Here is an 8184-nt window from a genome sequence, read left to right on the forward strand (position 1 = left end):
ACACTATTCTTTGTTTGTGAAGGACTTTTGGGCAATTATATGATGTATCAAAAACTGATTCCCAAAAAGTTGGGATGTTGTGTAAATAAAAACAGAATGCCATAATTTTCCAACCAAACTGAGTTTCCTGACATAAGTTTTGTCGAGCCCATGTAGTAATATCCTTTATCCTATTGTGCGTTTCACTCGTCCCATCCTTGTTTGTGAAGGTCTGAGCCTTCCGAGGATGCGCTTTCACACCCAATCATGATATTACCTGGTCATTAACAGGTGTTTCATACTTAATTGACAAAAATCAATTAAGTCGATTTGAGGTAAAACCTTAAATATATTATCTTTGTACTGTTTAATTGAGTACATTTCGAAAAGGATTAGCAAAGCAGATCACATTTTGCTTTATTACCTGTATGTTACACAGCGTCCTAATTTTTTGTCACAGTTTGTGACAGAGGGAAGGGCGATCCCTCCCTGCATTTTGGGGTTTATTGAGGTCAGAATCTAAGAAAAAAAATAATAAGGCTGTTTATATTTGCAGAGAATAGACTAGTCCATTATTCATGCATCAAATCTGTCCCACCTGTCAGCACTGATTAGAAGCCACACAAACACAACAGACCTGTGAAAAGAAGACAGGGGTAAGACTTTACAATAAGGATACAAATCATAGTAACGCGCAACTCATGGATGTGTCATGGATTCCTGTTATTCACTGTTAACAAATTAAAAGTTACTCGCACTCGCTGGATTTCAGTTACATGAAAGTTATTGTATTTAACTGTATTTATGTTTATTGTTTTTATATGTTTACATCTGATGACTGATTAAAAACAACAGCTTCACATTTCTACGTAGGCTAGGTGTAATTTACACTGGGGACGCTGAGATGTCCCCATCACTTTTTAAAATCACAATTTGTTAAAAATGTGTTAAAAAATAGCTTTAACCGAGAAATGTTAACATACAAATGAGATTAAATGAATTTTGATACGCCATTATGCACTTTTCCCCGCTGTTATTATCTATTCTGACCTCATGTGATCCCCTCATTACCTTGCCTAAAACTGCCTATGTTTAAGACCATCAAGCATGTTTTTTTTTCATCTGAGCCCTTATGTCTCCACCACTTTAACACAAAGGGGCGTCCTTTCATATCTATGAGAGAAATTAATGTTCTGCTCTCAGAGAGGCTGAGCAAACTCTGTTACTTCCAGTGTTGGAATGTAGCTGAGTGCACGTACGTATCGTACTTGAGTACAAATTTGAGGTATTTGTACTTTACATGAGTATTTCCATTTTCTGCTACTTTATACTTCCTCTCCATTACATTTTTTAGGCAAATGTTGTATTTATATTACTCACTACATTTATATTATAACTATAGTTACTAGTTACTTTGAAGACTACATGCTGCATCAGAGCCAAAGTACATCATTTTTAAACTAATCAGATAAAAAGACACTGATTCCAATAATCAGAAAAATATTAGATTAGAAAATCAGTCGACCCATTGCATGCATTATAACAATATATGTAAATATGTATAGATATTTCACTTTTTTGTACCTTTGATATGTAAGAACACTTTTACCATAGTAATATTTTATATCTTTACTTTTACACAAGTGTGATTTTTGGGTACTTTTGACAGCACTGTTTACTTCATACATTAACTGATATGAGAGTAAAATAGCCGAATTACAGTTACATAAAACAAAACAAAAAAGTCAGACAGCAGAACAGCACTTTTTCTCATAGAAATGACAGGGCATCACTTTGTGTTATGAATGTGTAAATAGTGAATAACAGGATTTCATGACACGCCCTGCCTTAACACATGCATTAAATCATCATGAATTATGCATTAGTAATATATTACTTAACCTGAGATCATAGCTCTGACACCCCTGTTGAAAACTCATTCTGCTGCCTGTTTTATGACGTAAATCTTGCAGCCTATAGGGGTCTCTGATGTCACTTTAACTGGTGTGAAAGTGTCCCAGTAGAGGATATAAAGTAATCACTGTCAATGACTGTGGTCTGTGTGAAGTCTCTCTGCAATAACCAGTCAAGTGTGCTGATAAAGCAACTCCCTTTACAAGACACTTGTTTGAGGGGGAATACAGCATGTTTGATAGTTATAACATATGGCAGCTGAAGGAGCTGTTGTTAACACAGACAACAGTGCTGTTGTTTTTATCAGAATATGTGTGCAAGTATTTAGTCTGTGTTAATTTCAAGAAATCTAAACCACCACTGAAAATATCTCCTTTCCTCTGGAATCAAATGCTCCCACTCCTGAGACTCTTTTTCTTCTGTCCTCAAACTGTCCTCCCTCTCTGTAGCTGCATGTGACCTTTTGCCTGCCCTCCCCTCCCCTGTGTCTCCCATCACTTGCATCTTCCATCTCATCTCCATGCTGAGGTGAGAGTGATAAATACAGAGATAACACCCACATCAAACGGCTGATGGCTGCTGGACATTCTCACCAGCCTCTTTGTTCCTTCTTCTCCTGTGCCACCTCCCAAACACACACACACACACATATAGGCACGTGGACACACATACACACATCGTGTGTGAGACTCAGATGGATGTCAGCTGCTGTGGTGCAGGATGCTGTGGCCTCTTTATGAAGATCCATGGGGCTATTTCACCAAGGACGGAGGTGGCTGTACTTACTGTGCGTGCCTTAAAAGAGCCTTGGGTCCTCTGTACAGAGACACTGTTGTTTCCAGTGATTCGTAATGTGCTTGTTGTGCAATTAGGTCTATGTGGATGGGCCTTGGGAGCCAGCGCTGACACTGAGCGGAGATTAAGTGCATTAAAATGTGACAAAACTTGGCTTGCAGCAGCAATTAAGGTCGGAAACAAAAACAGCTTCTGAATGTCTCGTTTAGAGAGTTCCAGGTGACACGAACACTTTATAGGGCACCCTTTTAAATTTTGAATCAGTGTTTTAATGATGCCTCTATTTGTGTAACACATTTAGTACTTAAAAATGGGTCTTTCAGGTCAAAAAACAAATTCGGAATTGCTGTAAGGGTAAAAATAATAGCACCAATCTTACTTATTTCACCTACTTACATGGTGAAGGATGGGATTCAAATATAAAGGGCGTGAGCAGGTTGTAGGAGTATGATTAAGCTGTTAAATTTGACCATGAATAGATAAACAATTGTGATAAAATATGAATTAAAGTTAGAGGAGAATAAAGTTGCTCTTACATCATCACATTAGCTTTAGGGGGCGTTCCACCACTGACAATGTCTACAGTCCTGAAGTGAACATAAAGCCCTGCACAGGAAAGTTTTAATGATCTAATATTACCCTTCAGTGTCACCCTTGCTCAGCTAGAGGTTGCAAACGAAACCATAAAGGGTATAAGACAATACGCAAGACCTTATAATGTGCACAGTGAGCTGATTTCCTGTGTGAGTGTTGCAATCAAGCCAGCTGAGAGGCCCTTCAGTGGCATCACACAGCTGATTGACAATGCGCTATAAAAACTTGGAGATTTCACTACCACACAAAGAAATGTTATGCAAGCTTGTCTCGCAAAGGACAAAGAGCTAAATGTCTCACCTTCACCCACACAGACCTTTTGTGGCTTCTCTGCCTCAGAGGTGACAAGTAAAAACATGGACAACATGTGGGTAAGAGACAGAATCAAGACAAAACGGAAAAATATATGTAACCTGAGAGTGAGACTCGTGTGAGCCCCAAAAAATGACATCTTACTGCCTGCAAATTTTATGTACAAATCGCATTTTTAGTTGATATGGTGAACTTCTCGCTGATTTGGAGTCGTGTTTCTGTCCCAGCTCAGACGCCAGAATATAATGTTGGTGGTTAACGTTTCTGCAAACCACGATTATGTTCACATTTGTACATGTCATATGTAGGCTAGCATATTGACATTACGACAATACATGTAATAACATTTTCATGTTTATGACCTTGTTTTCATACTGGGAGGTGGAGGATGTTTTTTAAGGATAATTTCCAGCCATGATTTTGCTAATGGAAAACAAATATTTTGGATGGGAAGTCAGGACATCTGTAGCCGTGTTTGTGGCGACCAAAGCAAGGATTTTATGCCAAAACATCATCTTTTTCTAACTCTAACCAAGTGTTTTTTGTGCCTGAACCTAACCAGACCATAAGTACAGTGCTGTCACAACATAAAGTAGAACATTTAAAAGTAAAGTGGCAACATAAAGTAATGTTAAGTTTCAACATATCCGTGGTTTGCAGAAACGTACATTGCCACCATTTAATCTAGCGATTGGGTTTGATCATCTGGTGAATCTTAGTCCAACATTCAGCCTCTTTAAGCTCTGTTTCTGGTCTCTGCCAACTCCTGGGGGAAAGATCTGGCCCTTTATCTGCTAACTGTTCCTCTATGTTCACCAGCTAGTTGTCAACTGTGTGTCTGGTACTGAGCAGATAGTGTAGAAGGGCTTTAAGAGATTTTTCACTGACAACAGCCTCCTGCTACAGCTGAAAATGGTAAAGTTGGCTGGCGGACAGGTAAACAATGAGCTTAAACTTACTGTAAAGCTCCCTCAAGCCAGCGGGGAGCTGCAGATTCAGGTGATAATTCTCTATAGGTTCATGATAAAATAATAAAACACCTTTCACATTGATGCATTATTAAAAATATTGATTATAGCCGCCTCAAGTAACTATTTATCATATAAGCTCACATACAGAGTTTTAACCCTCTCCATCTTAAAAGGCTCACTTTGTAAGAAAGTTGATTTTTGAGCCTCTTGTCAAATACTGACACTCAAAAATCAACTTTCTTACAAAGTGGTCCTTTAAAGATGGTTCAGCTCTCTTTCCGTCTGTCCCTCTTTTCTGTTTTTTTTTCTTTTTTACTTTCTGTCCAACATGTGTATGATTTGGATCTTCCTCCGATACTGAACAACTTAAGAAACTTGAAATAATTAATCCATAGGCTTGTCTAAAAATGTGCATATTGCAGCCATAAAAAAGAAATGTTGGTTTTTGACATCTAGGTAGCTGACAATCAGATGCTTAGAAGACAGTGAGCCCCATCACAGCCGCATGCAGAGTTAATAGTTCAGTAGTTTTATCACTCACTCATTAGATGAAAAGAAAAGCTGTTGGTTCATTTTGTAATGTCGATTTTTGGCTAGTTATCCTAGAAAAACGCACCATCACATAACAAAGTGGAAAGGTACATCATGTTTGGCTTCCCAAATGGAGTCAGTGCTGCTAGGTGTTCACATTCAGAAGAATGCCTTCAGCCCTCTACTATAAACGAGTGAACATTTTAATCCAGACTTTTCAGCAGGGAGCCTAACATCATTGCTACATCAACACAATGGAAGACAACTATTTAGCAAGAGCTTTACATGCTGATGACCCACCTATCTGCGGTTATAAAATGCCAGACTACTCTCTGACAGGTGAACAACAAAAGAGGTAATTTAGCAGTCGTTCCAGTATCCACGCTTGATGGGCATAGCCAGACCTGCACTTCTAAGAGAAGAAGCCACCATTAATCTCCACTTCTGACATGCGCATTGTTCTGCTACCCCTCCCACCACCACCAGTAACACAGCACCCAGGAGAGCAGCTCAGACTCATTTATCAAACACACAAGATGTCCTGCAAGCCCCCCATCCCAACTCCCTTTCTGCTTTACACCAATGCAAATATTACTATCTGGATGTGCAACAGCGGCCGCCGTCTCACTCAGAGTGGAACAGAACAATGTTAAGCCCTTGTGTGGAGAGCTTTCTCCATACGTACGTGTGTGCTTATATTTGCATACAGGACGCACAGACACTTGTGATATGTGGATGTACCTCACACAAGTTGAACCACACACATTCAAACACAAACACAATGTGTCCTTGGTTCAGCACACAGCTCGGCCTCTTTTCTTCAGCAGGCAGCCTATCGGATCCGAGTAAGGGCTGAATGGAAGTACCACACCACAGCTGGCAGATTTCAACATATCTCCATTATGTCTGTGGAAATGAAAGGAGAGAAATGGACAGATTTTTATTACCTGAGAGAGAATTTCTCACCTCCTGCACAGCGATGGTGTTTTTCAGCACTGAAATCTGGGGCGAGGGACAAGTGAAGAGGCTCTTTTCACTGGTTAAAGTGCTCATTTGAATGGAAGAGTGAATGTGTGAGTGTGTGTGTGTGTGTGTGTGTGTGTGTGTGTGTGTGTGTGTGTGTGTGTGTGTGTGTGTGTGTGTGTGTGCTCACATGGCATTTCTGTGTGTGCTCAGATGAAAAGAGTGGACAGGGATGAATAGTTGCTGTATTTGGGTCAGGGCCATTATTGTACAATGTGAAAATAGTGGTTTAATCAAACACAGAAATAGAAGGAATAGGAATCACATAATTCAATGTATGTTTAATATCAAGATGAAAGCTCATACATCATCAGTACACATCCTCTTTTAGCATTTGTGTTGCGCTTTCCCCAGTTCCAGCTCTATTATATCGTCCTCCCATCCCTCTGAGTCAGCCCCAACTTTAATCAAAAATCATAAGAAAGTAATGGTGTAAAAGAGGAAGGCAGATGGGCCTCACTTTGCTAATGACAGATTGTGGGAAGAAGTGAATAAAAGATGAGTTTGCTAGCAGGTGGATAAAACGATGCATAAACAGCCAGGATGGGATTGTCTGTACACCATTAAATATGGATGGGTCTGCAGGACCCCGGGCTAAATAACAGCATTCCCACAGATGTGCTGGAGGTGCTGCTAAATACACAGATAATCATCCTCAGAGCAAACACAACCCCACCCACCTGCAAGTCCCTTCTCAGTAGAACACACAAGAAATTGTGTAGGTGGAGAATATTTTTACAACACGCATTTTAATTTTCACTCACACAATTGCCGGTTCTTAAATCAATCATTTACAGACATGCAAAACCTTATTCTAACTTTGAACTTAAAACCAAGTCTTAATCCTCAAACAGCCATTTGAAGTTGTTTGGGCACACCAAAATGTCCCCACAAAGCACACATGTCCTCATAAAGCACATATGTCCTCACTCATAGGCAGAAATGTCCTTGAAATAAAGGTTTACACAAACACGCACACAAACCTTGACAGTTGTAATGTTACCTCAATCATAAATGCCCATAAAGCATATCTCACCAGCATCCCTCCTGCACACATGTATTCCCCTAACTCCACTTCCTAACACACACACACACACACACACACACTAGGGCAGCCCCTCGCCAGGTGAGAGCAGCTGGACCTATGAAAGATGTGTCAATGTGATCCACAGCACGCATACTTACTCAGTTTTCACCCCAGCCGCCCACGTCACCGCAGAAGGACATGACGATTGCAGTGCTTTCACCTCAGATGAACCGTAGCGGCAGCTTATGAACGACAGACACACACGCACGCGCGCACAAAACAAACACATACTACTATTATAAACAGAGTGTGGACAGACGTCAGTGTTTCGTGACAGAGAATTGGCATTATTTACTTTGTGTGTTTGCTTATTTTTGTGTGTGCATGAAGATCAACAATTTACTTTGCAAACTCGAGCATAAGTTTGTGTTAAATACAAAAGCGTGTGCTGTGGAACAATTTACAAATTCTTGTCCTCACTCAGTTTTCATTTTTGAGTGTATGAACCGCACAACAAGCTATAATTTGGGCATTAACCAGTCTCAGATGCTTTAAGATGTCTGTGCTTTGTTTTCACATAAAAAAATCCATTATGCTGATGCTGATCTGTTTTTGTTTAGCCATGCGCTCTAGGGATGATAATGTCAGTCTGACAGTTCACTGGTCTAGACTGAAATATCACATTCATACAACATTCATGCCCCCTTCAGCATGAATTGTAATAATAGTGGAATGCTGGCCATCCCTCACTTTTCCACTACTGTCATCATCAGGTCAAAAGTTTGTCCTAAGCTTTGGTTTACAGCTCACCACTTAATTGAAAATTAAAATTGAAAATTAAATCCACTGACTTCCAAAACACAGAAACTGAGCAGAGTTAAGTCTGTATTGTACATGTTGGTTGTAAGGAATACTGTATAGGCTTTGTGTTTTGGATAAGTGAAAAGGCTGATTTCCTGGATGTGACCTCTCATAACCTCTTCCCAGCATTAATGAATGTCTCTGTGAACATTGGACACAAAAGAAAAAGCCAGGACA

This window comes from Pagrus pagrus (genome assembly GCF_965226575.1).
Source record: "Pagrus pagrus genome assembly, chromosome: 17".
Classification (NCBI taxonomy): domain Eukaryota; kingdom Metazoa; phylum Chordata; class Actinopteri; order Spariformes; family Sparidae; genus Pagrus; species Pagrus pagrus.